The sequence below is a fragment of the Chiloscyllium punctatum genome, chromosome 11 (assembly GCF_047496795.1).
Source record: "Chiloscyllium punctatum isolate Juve2018m chromosome 11, sChiPun1.3, whole genome shotgun sequence".
Classification (NCBI taxonomy): Eukaryota; Metazoa; Chordata; class Chondrichthyes; order Orectolobiformes; family Hemiscylliidae; genus Chiloscyllium; species Chiloscyllium punctatum.
Genome location: NC_092749.1, coordinates 85,694,858 through 85,716,811, shown reverse-complemented (window position 1 = coordinate 85,716,811; position 21,954 = coordinate 85,694,858). Strand labels below are relative to the sequence as shown.

General features: G+C 40.3%; 1 protein-coding gene across 1 annotated transcript in view; it reads right to left on the bottom strand.

The window, feature by feature from the left end:
- The window catches only part of ccr6a (chemokine (C-C motif) receptor 6a), a 50,710-nt gene extending 30,578 nt beyond the window's left edge, over nucleotides 1-20,132 (bottom strand). The window contains exons 1-2 of the mRNA XM_072581177.1: nucleotides 20,019-20,132; nucleotides 2,958-3,010 (exon numbers count right to left, since the gene is read on the bottom strand). The gene's annotated coding sequence lies outside the window, so the exon portion shown is untranslated. The remainder of the gene's footprint in view (nucleotides 1-2,957; nucleotides 3,011-20,018) is intronic.
- Nucleotides 20,133-21,954: the final 1,822 nt, after the last annotated feature.

Here is a 21,954-nt window from a genome sequence, read left to right as displayed (position 1 = left end):
ATCCCTGGTTGATACTTGTTGTTTGGCATTGTAGATCAAAGTACAATGAGTAATGCGTTGGTGTACAGTTCGACTGAGCTGGCACTAAGTTGGTATAGAGATTACTAAGGGTCAGACAGTAATTACAAAGGCATAGGTTAGAAAAGAGGCTCCAAGGATCCATTGGGAGTGGGCGCAGCCAAATAATTTGTCATGGCAGTTATAGAAAGTTTAATGGGATGCAAGTTCATGAACGCAGGTGGTATATGTTGGTGTGAGTGAGTGAGTGAGATCATACCCAGAATGTGTTTAACCACAGAATGTGCAGTGAATTTACACAGCACCTGGAATGGTAGGTGATCCCAGGATATGGCAGGCTTCTTATTAATTTCATTTGGTTACAGAATCAAAGAACTGTTAACTACATTTTATGAGCAGATAAGTAAGCACCTCTCAAACTCTGTACAGAATAAGTGGTATTAACTGTTCCACTGCAGTGACTAATCAATGGAGTTTCTTTGTTACAAAATGATGTGTAAGATTTAAACGTAAAACCAATTTGTGCTATTCAACAAAAGGTCAGACAGCTTCAAAAGCTCAGCATTCAGTACGGAACACCTCAACTGTGACTGAATGACCTGATTGTCTTAACCTACTTTAGAATTGAAGTTGTGAGCAAACACAGTTCTCACTTTTGATGTACTACACTCACAATGTATTCTGAGTTGAAAGTAATATTCAATTTCCAGATCTTTGACTTTATAGTTGTACAGTAAGTTCCTGCTTTAGAAATTATTCTACTGAAATACTTCTAGAATATTATGCATGATTAACACTTCCAGACATTGTACTGTTACTCTTGCAACAATATGAATCAGTAATGTTATTACTGTGATACCTAATTCAATAGCAGTCTCCTCACCTCCAAATCATAGCTACTGAAGAGAAAAGGATCTTTTGGATGAGATGTGAAAAGGTGAATGCAAAATTTTAAAGACAAAACAAAAAGATCTCTTGGCACTATTTTGAAAAAGAGCAGGATATTCTTCCCCATATTCTGTCCAATATTTTCTCTGAATAAAAAACAGTAAAACTAACTGTCTGGTCAGTGTGACACTGTGAACCCTTTGCAGAAAATAAATCCTGTTTTTCCTACATTATAACAATGCCCCTACCTGCAAAGTATTTAACGCTGTAAATCACTGAATATACCAGAGATCATAAAGGGTATCATATAAATGCAACTTGTTTTTTTCTGGGTTGCACGCAGAGTTATCAAATTTCCATTTTGACTTGATACAAATTCACTCTGGTGTGGTGTGCAGTGTCAATAAGATCTGATAAAGACTGAGTGATCTTGCTCTTTTCTTTTTCAATGTGAAAGAATGTGATGAGAATATGTAATACATCCCATCGTCTGACTGACCACAATATCTCTATCACACACTAACCACATTCATGAAATCTCCTGAGGAACTTACATAATCAAGTGGTGCTCAAGAATACCAAAATAAAACTTGGAATTAAAACAAATGTATTCACCCAAAACAAGCTAATACACACAAAATCTCCACTATTTTGAATGTAAAAGAAAAACCAATGAGATTTCTATGAACCATGATCAGAAGCAAGATCTAATTATTCATTTACAAAGAGTTCCTCTGCTAGTAGTAACCCATTTATTAAATAATTGTAATACAGTTGGAAATATATTGTGATGCACACAATTTAAGGAGCAAAAGAATATACAGCACTTGTAGAATATTTAACATGTCAAAACCTATTTTATTTTTGATTTTCTGATTAGAAAAGATAAGCTCTGAATTAGCAACAAAAATACACGACCTGCCCAAGATCAATCATGCAACAAATTATCAGCTCCCATTGATCCCATCTATCCATACTTAGAATTGGTAAGTCATTTGCCATATGACTTTGTCACAAATATACAGTATATATACTGCAAAATATTTAAGATCATGTTCAAAATGATATAATGGCAATAGATTAAGCTATTTAACCATACTGACAATCTTTGCTGGAAACAAGAAACAATTTTGAGTGAATGTCACATGTTTTCAATTAGTAACTAGCTTTTATTAAAGTTGAGCCTACAGTTCACCTATTTGTTCATTTGAGTCAAGTTTCAGGCAGACTTTAAAATGAATGGCCAACACTCCTGCCAAAAAACTGACTGGGGGTTCTTTTAATATTCAAATTAGAGACCACAATCTCAGTTAGGACCCCACTTTCAACATACAAAAAGAAATGGATGAAGCATGTATGAAACACGTCAGTCCTACTGTGTAAAGATATCAAGAGGCTAAATAAATAGTCATTAAAATATTGTTGGATACTTCTTCAAAAAGATAGGATAAATAACGCACCACATTTCTATTCTAACTCAGGGAAACAGGAGCCCCACTCAACATCAAACCTCCCACCTTCCTCAACCCAATTTGAATGTTTTTTTGTTTTTGCTTAACAGTTCTGATTCAGGTAATCTGAACTATGAAATCATCTGGAAGATACTTGTTCATTTAGAATGATATATATCAACATAAAGTTAAATTTATCTTTAAGGGATGGTGTTCATGGATTTTTTGCACATTGTTCACAATTGTCCACTTATTCTGTATTTTTATTGTCAATATAAAGAGGAAGAATAATTTGTCACATCATGAAATCATAAAAGTTTGTAACGCAGGAACCATTCATGTCTCTCTAAAGAGTTATCCAACTAAGTCTTGTCCTCTGCTCTCTTTCCCAATAGTGCTACAAGTTGTGCCTTGAGATATTTATCCAACTCTTTTGAGATTACTGATTCTGCTTTTGCCATCCTTTCAGACAGCGCATCCAATTCACGACACTTTGCTGCATTAAAAAAAAACCCACCTCATCCCCCTGGAAAATAAAAGTAAATTTTATTAATTTTATAGTTGAAGCCAGAATATTGCAAAACATTGCCATTCTCTTACCTGGTTTAATGAATTACATGGCTTGCATTTCATGACCCAGAGAATTCTTGTGTCTGTATGAATAAAGCACAAATAATAATTAAATCGCAATAATAATAAAGTAGAAATAAAATACTGTTAAACTTTAATAATGAATAAAGACCCAGTGGAGACTAACAATTTAGCATAGAGTCATAGAGATGTACAGCATAAAAACAGACCCTTTAGTCCAACCCAACCATGCCCACCAGATATCCCAACCCAAACTAGTCCCACCTGCCAGCACCCAGCCCATATCCCTCCAAACCCTTCCTATTCATATACCTATCCAAATGCCTCTTAAATGTTGCAATTGTACCAGCTTCCACCACACCCACTGGCAGCTCATTCCATACACGTACCAAGCTCTGTGTGAAAACATTGCCCTGTAGGTCTCTTTTATATCTTTCCTCTCTCACTCTAAACCTAGGCTCTCTAGTTCTGGACTCCCCGACCCCAGGGAAAAGACTTTGCCTATTTACTCTATCCATGCCCTTCATTATTTTGTAAACCTCTATAAGGTCACCCCTCAGCCTCCGACGCTCCAGGGAAAATAGCCCCAGCCTGTTCAGCCTCTCCCTATAGCTCAAATCCTCCGACCCTGGCAACATCCTTGTAATTTTTTTCTGAACACTTTCAAGTTTCACAACATCTTTCCAATAGGAAGGAGACCAGAATTGCACGTGTGGCCTAACCAATGTCCTGTACAGCCGCAACATGACCTCCCAACTCCTGTATTCAATACTCTGACCAATAAAGGAAAGCATACTAAACACCTTCTTCAATATCCTATCTATCTGTGACTCCACTTTCAAGGAGCTATGAACCAGCACTCCAAGGTCAGAGTTCAGCAACACTCCCTCGGACCTTACCATTAAATGTATAAGTCCTGCTAAGATTTGCTTTCCAAAAATGCAACACCTTGCATTTATCTGAATTAAACTCCATCTGCCAATTCTCAGCCCATTGGCCCATCTGGTCAAGATCCTATTGTAATCTGAGGTAATCCTCTTCGCTGTCCACTACACCTCCAATTTTGGTGTCATCTGCAAACTTACTAACTGTACCTCTTATGCTCGCATCCAAATCATTTATATAAATGACAAAAGGTAGAGGACCCAGCACAAATCCTTGTGGCACTCCAAGTGGTTTAGTCACATAACATTGAGGGGAAAGTTAAACACTTATCTTTACATTTTCCCATAGCAAGCTGCATTGTGGTTTCTGAATTATCAGTCATCTACTGTAGTTGTTTCCAAAATCTTTGAATAGCTGTGCTAATGATGTAACAGTTTCAATAGTTTGCAGCACTAAGGGATTACTGAAACATTGAGCACAAGAATAGTGTAACAAGCACTACTCTAATCCAGCACTGTAAGAACTGAATAAGTATCAGGTCCAATATATTCCAAAAAAGACAAAAGTGTGGGACCAATAAATCCAGCAAAACTTAGATCGCAAGGGATTTACAGATTTGGATAAAGAGAGAAAAGGAGGTTTCTAGCAGATACCGAGGGGTCAAAACAACAGACATATACTTAAAAGTAAATAAATCTCCAGGACCAGATGAAATGAATCCCAGGCTGTTGAGTGAGGCATGGGAGGAAATAACAGGGATGCTGATAATAATTTTCAATTCCTCTCTGGCCACAGGAGAGGTGCCAGACGACTGGATGACAAACACTGTGGTACTAATATTCAATGAGGGAGCAAGGGATAAAGTGGGATACCATAAACCAGTTAGTCTAAGCTCAACGTAGGGAAACTATTGGAAGCAATTCTGAGGGATAGAATTAATCTGAATTTGGAGAAGCAAGGATTAATCAGGAAAAGTCAGCATAGTTTGGTTAAGAGGAGGTCAGGCCTCACCAACTTGATATAATTTTGACCAGATGGGTATGCATCTGAGAGCAATACATTATATGTAGCCTACTTGGACTTCAGCAAGGCCTTTGATAAAGTCCCACTTGGGACTCTGACGGTGAATGTTAGAGCCCAGGGCATCCAAGGAAATTTGGCAAGAGGCAGACAGTGATGGCCAAGAGGTGTGTTTGTGACTAGAAACCTGGGTCCAATATGGTTCTATGGGGACCAGTGTTGGGCACTTGCTTGTTTAAGTTTATGTAGACAATTTAGGAATGTAGGAGGATTGATCAGAGAATTTGCAAATATGAACATTTATATGGAGGTAAATAATGAAAGGATAGCCTTAAATCACAGGAGGACATAGGCTGGCTGGTCAGATGGACTAATCAGTGGCAAATGGAATTCAGTCCAGATAAGTGTGAGGTGATGCACTTTGGGAGGACAAATAGGACAAGTGAATACATGAGGAGTGGTAGAACGGTGAGAAACACCAAGGATCAGAGGGATCTTATGCATATCAAGGTAATGGGACAGTTGAATAAAGTGTTTAAAGCATATGGAATACTTGGCTTGACTAGCTGAGGCACAGAGTTTAAGAGCAGGGAGGTTATGCTGCGACCATATAAAGTATTGGTTAGATCACAGCTCAAGTTCTGGAACCCACATTATAGGAGAGATGCAATTGCAGAGGAGCATGTGTAGAGGAGATTTATCAGGATGTTGCCTGGACTGGAGATTTTTACTTATGAAGAGAGAGATTGGACAGACAAGGTGTTTTCCTTGGAGCAGAAGAGACTGACGGTGTACATGACAGGGACGTATAAAATTATGAAGAGCACAGATAGGATAGATAGGAAGGAGCTTTTCCCGATGGTAAAATGTTCAATGACCAAGTGGCACAGATTTAAGGGGTAGGACATTTAGAGAGAATCTTTTTTCACTTAGATGATGGGAATCTGGAAGTCACAGCATGTAAGGATGGTAGAGCAGAAATCTTCTGAACACTTGCAATGACAAGGGATACAAGGCTATGGGCGAAGTGCTAGAAAATGGAATTAAAGTCATTTGATAGTTATTTTTAACCAGTGTAGATTCAATGGGCCAAACAGCCTTTTCCTGTGCTGTAGAACTCTATGATGTCTTCAATGGTACAAAAACTATTGAGAATAAGGAAACTTCTGGTAAGAAACAAAAACAGAAGTTGCTGGGGAAACTCCAGTTTGGTTCTGAAGAATGGTCACTGGACTCGAAATGTTGACTCTGCTTTCCCCACAGATACTGCCAGATCTGCTGAGTGTCTCTAGCAATTTCCGCTTTTGTTTTAGTTTTCCAGCAACTGCATTCTTTGTTTTATCTTAACCTCCAGTGTGATATGGCTGATATATTATCATAACTAAGTACGGACTGCATGTGCTATTATTAGTAGTTAAAGGTACATTTAAAGGTAGCCTAATAGACAACTAAGTTATTGAGAGTGTCAATTAGTTCAACTTAAACTACCTTAAAGGAAAAATTACCTAATACCTTACTTAAGGAATGTTCCACCTAATCTTACAAACAACACAGGAATTTCACCCTTTTCAGTAAAAATACCATATTGTTTCAAATGTTCAGAATGTGGAAAGCAACTTACCAGACAGTATCAATTGAACCAAACATCTCTAGAGTAAAAAGCCTGAAGGGATACATTCTACGGAACAGACCTCCAAGAAATAATTCTTTGATTCAAAAGAAAAATATTTAATAAATCTGAAATTAAAAATTGTCTCATCACTAATTAAATATTTTGTCTTCAGTATATAAGTTGGAAAATTTTTAATGATTTAGATGATTAATCCTATCTTGTCCTGAACTTCAAGGTCACTATGTAATATTTTGTGGAATAATTTGCAAGCAAATAGATGAAAGTGCACATCTGAAAATGCTGACATTTTCTCTAAAAGATAAGACTGTTTAATGCATGATCATTAACCAAAAAATCCAAATCTGCCACATCTATAATCTTTTGATCTCTTAACCAACTAAGAAACCCTACAAAATACAAATAGCACACAATCTCCTGAGGTAAATCAATTATAAGATGACCATGATAATCTCAGGAGGTAAACCAATCATATGATGATCATTACAATTTACTGAGGTCTCTTGCTATTCATTCCTTCCACAGTCATGGATCTATTTTCCCCACCTATGTTTACACATATGCCACGTAGATCTTTTGTTCCCACTGTACATCATTACAGTACTCATGCTGGGATGGATCATGGCTTTTGTTCACTAAATCTTGCAAGAGTTCCTGACTACAACATGTGGAGGTGGAAATCTTGTCCATTAGTGCTGGGAATAGCATGAGGAATAGGAAAGGACCTGTCCTTTACATTGGCCACTGGACTCTTGAGGAGAGGTCTGATCCTTCCTTTTTACTGAAGTTTCAGCAAAACACTGATAGTTGCATGTGAGCTTATGCAATCTACGGGTCATTTACCAAGAGAATTTGTCTTTAGGCATTTAGTTTTGCACATGTTCTTGGCATTTTGGAGTTGATTATAATTCTTCTTTCTAGTCAAATACAATATTTTCTTCAATGGGTTATAAACTTAAAATATGAAATAAAAGATGATTGTACACACAATAAATCAGAGTAAATATTACTGTTCCATGTGGGAACTCCTTTGGGCTTATTTTGTCTTTTGGAAACCACAGGAAGTAGACCTAACTGCTTGAGTTTGAGCTCTGAAGTTCTGAGCTTGAAGGAAGGCTGAGGTTTTAAACAGGGAGAAAGTGAGGACTGCAGATGCTGGAGATCAGAGCTTAAAAATGTGTTGCTGGAAAAGCGCAGCAGGTCAGGCAGCATCAAAGGAACAGGAGAATCGACGTTCCTGAAGAAGGGCTTATGCCCGAAACGTCGATTCTCCTGTTCCTTTGATGCTGCCTGACCTGCTGTGCTTTTCCAGCAACACATTTTTCAGCGCTGAGGTTTTAAACAGCAAATGTTGCAGAATGTGTGCTACAGCGAGTTGCAGCAAACCAGGGAAAGGCAGACAGTCTAGGATCTTCTGGGAGTGTTGAAGTCTCAAGCCAGCTTTCAGTCATGTTATGATCCCAGCTAATAATAATACTGGCAAGTCAGATCCAGAATGAAACTTGGATTGATAGATCCTAAATTTGTATCTTTTATAACCATGGAGGTCAGATACTGAACACATTCACATGAGTTTGAGAGCATGCTTGTAAAACAAGGACAAGCATTTATTAAATGTGACCTATATGACAACATAAAACACAAAAAATTGGAATAATTCGTCACAGTCTGAAGTGGATTCAACTTGCACTGTTCATTTTATCCCAACAATAGACTTACACTCAAATCTCATTGAAGAGTTACCATTGTGTCCACACTACAATTCCATCTTCAGATTTAGGCTGGCACAGTTTTGCTTCAAATTTCTGTGCGGTCACTGAGTCATAGTTGTTGCTTTCTTTCAGCTGATATCTCTCTCCGAGCTACCTAGAACAACCAACTTACTAAACTTACAATGACTTTAAGTTCAAAGCAAGTACAGGAGTTCCCTAAACTGTGTCCAGCCACTCACACTTACAGGCTGAGTGTTCTGTTTTTCAATGCCATTGGATCCCTGTCACTAAGCAACAGCACAGTTTTTTTTACTGTAATGCGCTGAAACAATCAACCCAAGCCTCTTACTGCAGGGTTAAAAGAAAACACAGTCATAGCGATGTACAGCACGGAAACAGACCCTTCGATCCAACACATCCATGCTGACCAGATATCCTAACCTAATTTAGTCCCATTTTCCAGCATTTGGCCCATACCCCTCTAAACACTTCCTATTCATATGCCCACCCAGATGCCTTTTAAAATATTATAATTGCACCAGCTACACCACTTCCTCTGGCAACTCATTCCATACATGCATCACCCTCTGCATGAAAAATTTGCATGTAAACTTAAAGTTATACATTGTTTTTAACAGGACTGGAAGTTGACAAGACTAGGATCTTCTGGGAGTGTAGCAGTCTCAAACAGCTTTCAGTACAGTTTAGAACATATTGATCACACCGTGGTCTATATACTGCACAAGGGACACAGTAGAGTATAGAAATTCAGAGATTGCAGATGATTTGATATTCAAGAGATGGACAATGTTTCTGAAACTTCCAACGTGAGTCCTACTTAGTAAACTACTGCCGTGGTGGAAGGGTACAGCACATCTCTGAAAGGATACAGAATATTTCATATGGAAAAGGGAACAAAAGATGTCATGTCCCATGTGTGAAACAATGACTTAGGAAGTAAAAGGGTTTCAAGTGTTAAAGATCTGGACCTAAAAAAAATGGCAGTTTCTGGATTGCTCACACTGTAAATTGGTAATGACTTTTGGAACAGTGAAATTAGACAGGTTAACACATAGTTGGAGAGATGGTACAGGAGGGAAGACTCCAGATTCCTGGACAATGCATTCAGTTTTGGAGCAGAAGAAACCTGCGCAAAATAGGGGCTATGTTCAACAGAAGTGGGATCAATGTCTTTGAGGGAAAGTTAACTAAGTCCTGCACAGAAAGGGTTGATGAAACATTTTAAGGCGCCATCAGCTGCAAAGAGCATTGAAAGACAAACAGCATGAGAATAAAGAGGAAGGAATTCCTGAAATGTGTCCAAGAAAAATTTGTTGATCTCTACTTTTCCAAACCAATGAGGAAGGAAGCGGTGCTGATGAATGAACTGGAGCAAGTGAGGAAATACTTCAAAGATAGTTATCACAATGTTTAGATTAGATTACTTACAGTGTGGAAACAGGCCCTTCGGCCCAACAAGTCCACACCGCCCCGCCGAAGCGTAACCCACGCATACCCCTACATCTACATCTAGATCTACCCCTTACCTAACACTACGGGCAATTTAGCATAGCCAATTCACCTGACCTGCACATTTTTGGACTGTGGGAGGAAACCGGAGCACCCGGAGGAAACCCACGCAGACACGGGGAGAACGTGCAAACTCCACACAGTCAGTCGCCTGAGGCGGGAATTGAACCCGGGTCTCCGGCGCTGTGAGGCAGCAGTGCTAACCACTGTGCCACCCATGGACTGTGGGAGGAAAATGTAATCAGGTTCAAAATAGTTATAGGACAAGAAACTGTTCTTCAAATTAGGCTTTTTTTTGGTGCAAAGATACTAGTGGGCACATTTTTAAATATTAAGAAAAGAAATTGTGTACACTAATAAAACCAGTTAATACTTCCAAATTGTTTATTTTTTACGTTAGTTGCAGTGATTTTAAATCAGGCTACCCACAGCTAATGAATGAGATACTCGTATTGAAAATGATAATTGCCTTTAATATACCCATTTTTAGCTATATCAATAAAACCAATTTACCACTCTTAAATAGTTTGAGGAATCCTTTATAAAGATAATTTTATATGATATATTATCCTACCTGATTGTACTGGTTCATAAAAGATTTTACATTTGTAGTTTTGCAAATGGTTGACAGCATAATTTCATTCCAGAAAACTAGCACAACGCTCAGCCTAATTTGTACTTGGAATGCAGATTGGACCCAAAGTGAGGACTGTAAACTTTAGAGTTTGAATTTGAACAGTGAAAGGAAGTTTTTGATAAATATTAGGTTCTTAATACTGTCAGGAGTAAATTGAGAAAGAAAACAAAAGAGCCAAACAGAATGACTGAAAACAGATCCGAAGGTATTGTAAACGAGGCACAAGCCCTCACATATAATAGAAATAATAAGAAGAGTAAGAATTATGGGAAATCACTACATTGTGTTTTCATGCTAATTGATAAAAATGTTGTTGTGGTTCTGTTCGCCGAGCTGTAAATTTGTGTTGCAGACGTTTCGTCCCCTGTCTAGGTGACATCCTCAGTGCTTGGGAGCCTCCTGTGAAGCGCTTCTGTGATGTTTCCTCTGGCATTCATACTGGTTTCTCTCTGCCACTTTCGGTTGTCAGTTCCAGCTGTCTGTTGCAGTGGTAGGTATATTGGGTCCAGGTTGATGTGCTTATTGATTGAATCTGTGGATGAGTGCCATGCCTCTAGGAATTCCCTAGCTGTTCTCTGTTTGGCTTGTCTTATAATAGTAGTGTTGCCCCAGTCCAACTCATGTTGCTTGTCATCTGCGTGTGTGGCTATTAAGGATAGCTGGTTGTGTCGTTTCGTGGCTAGTTGGTGTTCATGGATCCGCATCCATGAGCACCAACTAACCACGAAACGACATGACCAACTATCCTTAGTAGCCACACACGCAGATGACAAACAACAGGAGTTGGACTGGGACAACACTACAATTATAGGACAAGCCAAACAGAGAACAGCCAGGGAATTCCTAGAGGCATGGCACTCATCCACAGATTCAATCAATAAGCACATCGACCTGGACCCAATATACCGACCACTGCAACGGACAGCTGGAACTGACAACCTGAAGCGACAGAGACAAACCACTATAAATGCCGGAGGAAACATCACAGAAGCGCTTCACAGGAGGTTCCCAAGCACTGAGGATGTCACCTAGACAGGGGACGAAACGTCTGCAACACAAATTCACAGCTCGGCGAACAGAACCACAACAACGAGCACCCAAGCTACAAACCTTCTCACAAACTTTGATAAAAAAATGTTTTTTGAGTAAAAGCAGCTCAGAAAGGTGACATAATGGGAAAGCTGTGGTTTGAGCCTTCAATAACTGAATGCTTTATTACCCTGTGTAAACAGGGACAAATTATCAAAAAACAAATTTCAGGTGAAATTTTATCTGAAAGCCATGAAAACAGACTGTTCGCTTTGCAGGAACCAAACGAAAAGTACTTTCATTGGACAGATTGTGACGGAACACTAGTGGGAGCAGTTCCTAGGCCCCATAGCAATACCTGGGTGGCTTTAATCTTTAGGTAGATTTGGAAAATCAAATTTGTGAAAGTAGCTAGGAGAAAGAATTTACAGAGTATATTCAGGACAGTTTCCTGGAAGAACATGTTGTAGAATCAATCAGGGATGAAACTAATTTGGATCAGGTGATATGTAACGAGGCAATTTAATAAATGCTGTCAGAGCTAAAGATCGCCTTGGGATTAGTGATCATAATATAGTAGAATTTAGAATTCAGTTTGTGAGTGTGAAACTTGGGTTGGAAACAACTGTGATAAATTTAAGTAAGGATAATTAAAAATGGCTGACAGTTGTGTAGGCTTGGAAAGGAAAGGAGTTCAGCAGAAAAGATGGTTAAGAAACAATGTCAGATGTTTAGGAAAATAGTTTATAACTCACAGCAAAGATATAGCCCGGTAAGAAGGTTTCTATGAAGTGGATGCATCAACTATGGCTAACCAAAGTAGTTAAGGGTGGTATCAAATTGAGATAATAAACATACAATATTTCAATGATTAGTAGTAAACCAAAAAGAAAGTTTTAAAAAGATGATCAAAAAGAGGGGGAGAATAAAAACTACGCTAAACCAGCAAGTAATATAAAAATGGACAGTAAGAGCTTCTTCTAATATATAAAAAGGAAAAGACAGGCCACATTGAATATAGGCTCCTCAGGATGAATCACAAAATGGTAGCATCCAAGTGCAATGGGCAATAGTGAAGGCAATTGAATGTTGGCCTTTACTTCAAAGGGAATGGAGTATAAAAATGGGAAGATCTTGCTAAAACTATAAAAGGCGCTCATCAGACCACAGTTGGAATACTGTGAATAGTTCTGGTTCCCTTAGCCAAGAAAAGGGATAATTGCATTAGAGACAGTCCAGAGCAGGTGCACCGGGTTGACTCTAAATATGAAGGATTTCTTATGAAGAGTTTAGTGGGTTGGGCCTGTACTCAGTGGAGTTTAGAAGAATGAGAAGAGACCTTATTGAAATGTGTAAGTATCTTAGGGGACTTAACAGGGTAGATGCAGAGAGGTTGGTACCCCTTGTGAGAGAATCAAGGGCCAAACAGCACAATCAAAGTGTAAGGCACCTCATATTTAAGACAGAGATGATGAGAAATGTCTTGTGCATATTCAAAGTTGAGGTAGATAGACTTGTGATCCGTAAGGGATTCAGCAATTATGAGGCAAAGGTAGGAAAGTGTAGTTGAGTACTATTAGGTCAACCACAATCTTATTGAATAACAGAACACACTTAATGCGTAAAATGGGAGGAGAAAGTGAGGACTGCAGATGCTGGAGATCAGAGCTGAAAATGTGTTGCTGGAAAAGCGCAGCAGGTCAGACAGCATCCAAGGAACAGGAGAATCGACATTTCGGGCATAAACCCTTCTTCAGGAATGTGTAAAATGACCTATTTCTGCTCCTACATCATATGGTCTTAAAGGAAACAACCACGCAAAATGTGAACACATACCAGAAACTTAGATTGTGCACGTCCACTAATGTAGAAGGGAATCACGGTAAGTGTTATTTAAAAGTCATACAGCGAAATTGCAGGTAAAGTGGCTTATGTGGAGAGTGATTTTACAGATGAGTCCTACTAATAAAAGTCCAGAAGAGATCTTTGGTCGCATACAGGAGAACACTAATTAGGATGCGGGTGCCTTGGTTAGGCTGCAAGACTGCTCAGTCGCTGTCAAAGAACATGGAAATGTTTGGCTCTGACATGGCAGAAGCTATTACATGGAATTTTCCATCTCAACAGCCTCACTCCATCTTCCAGTTGTTTTGCAGACTCATAGGCATTACAACTACAACCCTTTCTATGGATCATCAAAACCTCTACCACTCTGTGAAGATGCAACAACACTCCTTTCTATCAGATCCAGCAGCTCACTACAGCACCTTAAGCAGCATTGCACTGTGATTTAGACCAACTTCTGCTGTTGCATGATCTATGGTAGCACAGTGAAATGCTGAGAAACAGCATAAAGCAGGAACGTTCATCATCATGAATATTGCATATTCTCCTCAAGGGAGGAGATTGCAGAGCCATTGGCCTTGATTTTTGTGTCCTCTTTGTCTACAGGAGTAGTGCCAGAGGACTGGAGGCTAGCAAACGTGGTTCCCTTGTTCAAGAAGGGGAGTAAGGATAATCCTAGTAACTATAGGCCAGTGAGTCTCACTTCTGTTGTGGGCAAAGTCTTAGAGAGAATTGTAAGGGATAGGATTTATGCACATCTGGATAAGAATGATGTGATCAAGGATAGTCAGCATGGTTTTGTGAAGGGCAGGTCGTGCCTCACAAACCTTATTGAATTCTTTGAGAAGGTGACTAAGGAGGTAGATGAGGGGAAAGCGGTAGATGTGGTATATATGGATTTTAGTAAGGCGTTTGATAAGGTCCCCCATGGTAGGCTACTGCAGAAAATACAGAGATATGGCATTGAGGGTGAGTTGGAGGTTTGGATTAGGAATTGGCTGGCTGGAAGAAGACAGAGGGTAGTAGTTGATGGCAAAGGTTCATCTTGGAGTGCCGTCACGAGCGGTGTTCCGCAGGGATCTGTTTTGGGACCATTGCTGTTTGTCATTTTTATAAATGACCTGGAGAAAGGGTTAGAAGGTTGGGTGAGCAAGTTTGCGGATGATACGAAAGTCGGAGGAGTTGTAGACAGTGAGGAAGGATATGCCAGGTTACAGCGGGATATAGAGAAGCTGCAGAGCTGGGCAGAAAGGTGGCAAATGGAGTTCAATGTAGCTAAGTGTGAGGTGATTCACTTTGGTAAGAGTAATAAAAAGATGGATTACTGGGCTAATGGTCGGATACTTGGTAGTGTGGAAGAGCAGAGGGATCTTGGTGTCCATGTACACAGATCTCTGAAAGTTGCCACCCAGGTAAATAGTGCAGTGAAGAAGGCTTATGGCGTACTGGCTTTTATTGGTAGAGGAATTGAGTTCCGGAGTCCTGAGGTCATGCTGCAGTTGTATAAGACTCTGGTGCGGCCGCATCTGGAATATTGTGTGCAGTTTTGGTCGCCATACTATAGGAAGGATGTGGAGGCACTGGAACGGGTGCAGAGGAAGTTTACCAGGATGTTGCCTGGTATGGTAGGGAGATCCTATGAGGAAAGGCTGAGGCACTTGGGGTTGTTTTCATTGGAGAAAAGAAGGTTTAGGGGTGACTTGATAGAGGTGTACAAGATGATTAGGGGGTTAGATAGGGTTGACAGTGAGAACCTTTTTCCACGTATGGAGTCAGCTATTACAAGGGGGCATAGCTTTAAATTAAGGGGGGGTAGATATAGGACTGATGTTAGGGGTAGGTTCTTCACTCAGCGAGTCGTAAGCTCATGGAATGCCCTGCCAGTAGCAGTAGTGGACTCTCCCTCTTTATGGGTATTTAAGCGGGCATTGAATAGGTATATGGAGGATAGTGGGTTAGTGTAGGTTAGGTGGCTTTGATCGGCGCAACATCAAGGGCCGAAGGGCCTGTACTGCGCTGTATTCTTCTATGTTCTATGTTCTATGTTCTATGTTGTGATGTCTGATGCTACTGCTCTACCACAACTGGCCTCATGATGTAGATAACATCTCTGTGGAGCTTAGGAGATGTAGACATCCTTGTCCTTCACTGGTTCTGCTCTGCTCATGTTATGAATCACCTTGACCTGCAAGGAGGAGGCAGAAAACTCAGTGATTATGTCACAGTTTGTTGTATGACGTGCAATTGCTGAATGAGCTAGAAGTTGGAACTGGGTATAAATGCAAATGGAAGGTGTGTGAGACTCAAATGGAATCTCTGGATGTTTGGCCTGAGTCCTGAGTGCTAAATACTGCTAATGAGGGCACTGTGCAGTGTGTATCATGGGTGATGCAGCGATTGGAGATGTTCTTTGAAGATGCCTTCAGTGACCTTGACAGTTTTGGTGATTTCAGTCAGCTTCTTGTTGAAATGATGGCATTAGGGGGAGTCAGCTTTGTTGGCTGGATGGTTGTTTATGATGTTGATTAAGGCCAATGGTGCATGGGTCAATTCTAGTATCAGCTGATCTCACTGTGAAGGCTCTGACTTCTAAAGCTCACCATTTGGTTGAGGTATGGTGACCCTGATATAACTTGCCACTAGTCATCTCTCTCTAAATGAGAGAGGAGTCGAAGATGTCTTTTACTTTTCCGGGTCAGATTCCCACCACCCATCCCATCCTGTCCCATCATCATTTCCATCCTTCCCCACCCAAAATTCTAGTCCCACTCTCATTCCCCATAGCCTGCCCATCTAAACTCACCCCCCAACCAGATCCTGATGAATATATCCTTTCTTCACTATTATGAAATCCCTCCCAAACTTTTTCCCACTATGACCCAATTTGCGACCCCTTGGTGACAGCTAAAAAATCAGAGGCAGCTGGATGAAGACGAATGAGTGCAGAGGTTAGGAAGAAAAGACAGAAAGCCGGGGATGGCGGGGGGAGGGAGTGGAGGGGTGGGGGCGCAGGCGTTGCAGTCGGTGTAGAGTTCCATGGTCACCATTGCTGCCTCAGAACTTGTAACCCCACAGAATTTTAGTTTGTGACCCCACTTGAGATCTCAGTTCTGCTCTTTACTCTCTGAACATGACCCGTGGATATTTTGAATAAGATCCTAGCTGCTCTAATATATTTATCTTTCTCTGATGAAGCGGCACAAGGTTCCCATTGAACTGGACTGTCTGCAAGCTTGGCGTCCTTTTTGACTCTGAACTGATATGAGAGTGGGACTAGAATTTTGGGTGGGGAAGGATAAATTCATATCCTCTGCTCCATCAAGACAGCCACTTGCATCTCTGTAACACCACCCAAACTCTCTTCTGCCTTAGCTCATGCACCACCTCCTGAAACTCTCACCAATGCCAGTGTTACTTCTAAACTCAATTATTCAACTTTTTTCCTTGCTAATCTCACTCATTATAACTTGCTGCTTTTTAAAGGTTTGCTGTTGCTTTTACACGTAGACCAAGTTCTGTTCACTCATGACTCCTGTGCCATTTGATTCACACTGGCTCTTGGCACAGTCAACTTCAACGTAACAATTCTTAGCCATGTTAAAACAACTGCCCCGATCTCTGAAACCTTCTCCAGCCTTCTAAACTGCAAAATTCACTGTGCTCTGCCAATTCTAGCCTCTTTTCAACCCCCCCTGTATTCTTCCTCCGCAATTGACAGCTGTGACATCATTTTCCAGTACCCTAAGCTCTGGTGTCTCCTCTCCAAACCTGTGTGCTTCCCCTTCTCTCTCTCTCTCTACATTTAAGATACTCATTACAACCTACTTCACTGACCATGCTTTGGTGAGCTAATATTTCTTCATGTGAATCTGTCTCAAATTCTTCATGATAACTGCTCCTGTGGGACATCTTAGAATATTTCGCTATGTCAAAGGCACTATGCCAGTACACGTTCTGTTGACCTAAAAGGCCATATACCCTAAAATTAGTTTTACTTGAAGCAGAAACAGTAAATGATCAAACAATGAAATAAGAATACCCAGTGATCTTACAAATACAATATATGTTGAGGTATATTTATTGTCAATACAAATTGGCACACCATAAATTTTAAGACACACACTGAATATAAGATTTTTAAAAAGCAGGCTATGTAAACAAGAATTGCTACTGATGCATTAGGCAAAAAGGGAAAGCAGGTACAGTGATCCAAACATAGATGGAATCTAGAGAATAGAATTAACTTGGTTTGAAGCTTATGTTAATCTCAAAGTAAGCAGTAATAGGCGGTAGGGTTAAAATGGGAGTAACTCAGCTTTCACAGTTACAAATTGCAACATTGTGGGAAATTATGTCTCACAAATTTGATTTGAATTTTTTGAAGAAGTCACAAAGAGGATTGATGAGGGCAGAGTGGTGGACGTGATCTATATGGACTTTAGTAAGGCGTTTGACAAAGTTCCTCATGGGAGACTGATTAGCAAGGTTAGATCTCATGGAATACAGGGAGAACTAGCCATATGGATACAGAACTGGCTCAAAGATAGAAGACAAAAGGTGGTGGTGGAGGGTTGTTTTTCAGACTGGAGGCTGTGACCTGTGGTGTACCACAAGGATCAGTGCTGGGTCTACAATGTTTCATCGTTTATATAAATGATCCGGATGTGGACGTAGAACGTATAGTTAGTAAGTTTTCAGATAACACCATAATTGGAGGTGTAGTGGGTAGCAAAGAAGGTTACTTCAGATGACAAAGGGATCTAGATCAGATTGGCCAGTGGGCAGATGGGGTTTAATTTCGATAAATGTGAAGTGCTGCAGTTTGGAAAAGCAAATCAGCAGGACATGCACAGAATGGTAAGGTCCTAGAGAGTGTTTCGAAACAAAGAGACCTGGGAGGGTGGGTTCATAGTCCCCTGAAAGTAGAGTCGCAGATAGATAGGATATTGAAGGCGTTTGGTGTGCTTTCCTTTATTGGTCAGAGCATTGAGTACAGGGGTTAGGAGGTGATGTTGCAGCTGTACAGGACATTGGTTAGACCACTTTTAGAATATTGCATGCAATTCTGGTCTCCTTCCTATTGCAAGGATGTTATAAAATCTGAAAGGGTTCAGAAAAGATTTACAAGAATGTTGCCAGAGTTGGAGGATTTGAGCTATAGGGAGAGGTTGAATAGGCTGGGGCTGTTTTCCCTGGAGCATCAGAAGCTGAGGGGTGACCTTATAGAGGTTTATAAAATCATGAGGGGCATGTTTAGGATAAATAGACAAGGTATTTTCCATGAGGTGGGGGAGTCTAGAACTAGAGGGCATAGGTTCAGGGTGAGAGGGGAAAGATGTAAAAGGGACCTAAGGGGCAGCTTTTACATACAGAGGGTGGTGCGTGTATGAAATGAGCTGCCAGAGGAAGTGATGGAGGTTGGTACAATTACAACACTTAAAAGGCATCTGGATGGATATATGAACAGGAAGGGTTTAAAGGGATATGGGCCAAGTGCTGGCAAATGGGATGAGATTAGGTTAGGATATCTGGTCAGCATGGACGAGTTGGACTGAATGGTCTATTTCCATGCTGAACATCTCTATGATTCTATGACTCTATATTAGGGGTAATCACATAACCAAATTCTAGGTCAATAGTATAAAAGGGCTTCCTTCAATTGAAATTAACAACACTGTATAAATTGAGAGCTAGAATGTGCCAACTACGAGCAGAAGCAAGGTTTAAAATGTGAAATTATTCTCATGACACTTGGATATGGAACCAGTTTAAATTAGTAGATGCTGGAACAGTGAGTACTGTTGCTTGATCTAAAAGCGGGCAGAGCTTCCAACCTCATTCTAACCATGAATTTGACACCTTGGTTTTGTCTTCTAAGCTTTACAGCGGTCACAAAATGCTTTCATCTGCTTTCGAGACCACCCCCCCCCAAAAAGTAGAATTTTACAAATAAAAATTATATATTTGGAACGGACATTTCAACTTGTTTTTCCCTCCCCTCTGTAGGATTTCCCTCATTAACAATATTTTGAGCACCTTGATAAGATATTAAAACACAGGCACGGACACACAGACTCCTGGCAATTCTCAGAATTATTACTGAATCTGATCAGAATAGAGGTTTACAACATTATGAGGGGCATGGATAGGGTAAATAGGCAAAGTCTTTTCCCTGGGGTCAGGGAGTCCAGAACCAGAGGGCATAGGTTTAGGGTGAGAGGGGAAAGATATAAAAGAGACCTACAGGGCAACTTATTCATACGGAGGGTGATATGTGTATAAAATGAGTTGCCAGAGGATGTGGTGGACGCTGGTACAATTGCAACAGTTAAGAGGCATTTGGATGGGTATATGAATAGGAAGGGTTTGGAGGGATATGGGCCAGGTGCTGGCAGGTGGGACTAGATTGGCTTGAGACATCTGGCCGGCATGGACCGACCGAAGGGTCTGTTTCCACGCTGTGACTCTATAATAGTTCTAAATGTTGCAAGTCCTGCGTCTCAATTAACTGTCCTGTTTGCTTATTATAGTACTGATATATCATAAAATATCGATATATAAATACGAGTTCCAAGATCCAGGCGCATAACAATAACCATTTAAATTAATTTTTAAAACGAAACTTTGTTGTAGTTATTAATACAACGGGTTTTTTTTGTTTTCAATCAAGGAAATCTAAATCTTAATTACACATTTTAAAAGAATTTGGAGCCATTTTTCCACAATATTAACTCAATCGCATTCCCAATTTCCCAATAACCCCACCACTTATTCCATCTCACCTGCGAGCGACGACAAAGTGATCCCTTTTGAAGTTTGTGGAGTGAGAGTAGAGATAAAAAAAAGTTAGATAGCGGGCAACCGAAAAGATTTCTTTCTCCCCTCGACGATCTTCGATCTGAACCCGCTGAAAACCAGGCAGGTTGCGCAACGTCGAAACTCCAGATGCAGCAACAGGAAACATTACAGGTCGGAGTTTCAGTGATGTATGTGATCACCCACATCACGTGCTAAATACAATTCAACAGACCAGTCTGCACCTTCGGGTAAAACAAGCAAGTGGCACCAACTCGCCAAAGCTATCTCCAGTCTCCAGCTCTTTTAGACATTGTGCAGGTAATTGGCAGGTGGCATCCTCGGGGTGTTACAAAATGGATTTTGATTTCTTCCTAAATTTTGATTCTTAATTGTGGTCATTGAAGAAGAAAAGATGGTTGCGCCAAAATCTACACCTGTCCTGGATTTGACAACTCTGCAACTGACCATTTATGTGCGGAACCTGAAGCAGAACAACAAAATATTAAAGGGAAATTAACTCCATCCATTAAAAAAGGGGAAGATGTGGAAATGCACGCTTATGTTAGTGTAGACAGCTTAACGCTGCCTGTGTGGAAAATAGGAAAGAAACAATTTCAGGACAACCAGAAAAAGTAATGAGATTTACTGTTTATCCCTAATTCTCGGCTCCACCAGGTCAGGGAACAGTTAAGAATCAACCGCGTGGCTGTGAGTTTGGCCAAACCTAATAAAGACAGCATGTCTCCTGTTCTGAAGAACTTGATTAAACCTTATGGGTTTTTACAATGACAATAGCTTCCATAGTCTCCCCATTATTGAAATTTACTTCCAATTACAGCTTTATGAATGGAGTTCAATTTCACTATTTGTAATGATGGGATTTGAACACATGTGCTCAGAGTATTAGCCTGCAGCCCATGGATTACTAGTTTAGTAACATTACTGGGACATCATCATCTCTAAAGTCTAGCTCATATCCATTTAAGTATCTCTGTCAGATCACCAAGGCAATATCCCTTGCTCTTCGTGAATAACATTATACATCCACCTGAGAGGGCAGGCAGGCTGAGTTTAATGCCTTATGTGAATGACAGCACTGCCCTGTAGCTCTCACTTAATACTATACTGGAATGCAGTCTGGAATAGTTCACATTTCTGGAGTGAGATTTGAATTCATATGCTCCTGACTCATTGCAAGAAGATAGCCATTCATCTGTCACCTTCACACACCATTCCCATATCTTACTTAAGTAAAAGTGGATGTTCATCCATGACAGTTAAATGGCTTGTGAAATATTAATATGGAACTCTAGGTGCTATAATGTGAAAAATTATATACATTTACAGAGAATAATTAATAACTGAAGGAACGATGGTAGCAATGGGGTGGGGAAATCTTTTACAGAAATGGAAGCATGAAAATGGCAAAAACAAAACTGAGAGTCTAAGAGTTTCAGGAAAGTAAAAAGTAGTTCAGTACATAGGTTGCTGACTAAACTGGGCAATAAAATGTTCCTTCAAATTCAATCCCACCATAAGCACCAGTGGTGGGCGGCCCAGTGGCACAGTGGTGCACGTTCTCCCCGTGTCTGCGTGGGTTTCCTCCGGGTGCTCCGGTTTCCTCCCACAGTCCAAAGATGTGCAGGTCAGGTGAATTGGCCATGCTAAATTGTTGTAGTGTTAGGTAAGGGGTAAATGTAAGGGTATGGGTGGGTTGCGCTTCGGCGGGACGGTGTGGACTTGTTGGGCTGAAGGGCCTGTTTCCACACTGTAAGTAATCTAATCTAAAAAGCATTAATCTCTTCTCCATCCTTCCTGAAATGTTCTATCTTACACCACCTTTAAATGAAACACTGAACTGAGGCTACAGACTCCCTCTTAGGCAGACAAAAAACATCCTATGTCATTATTTGACACAAA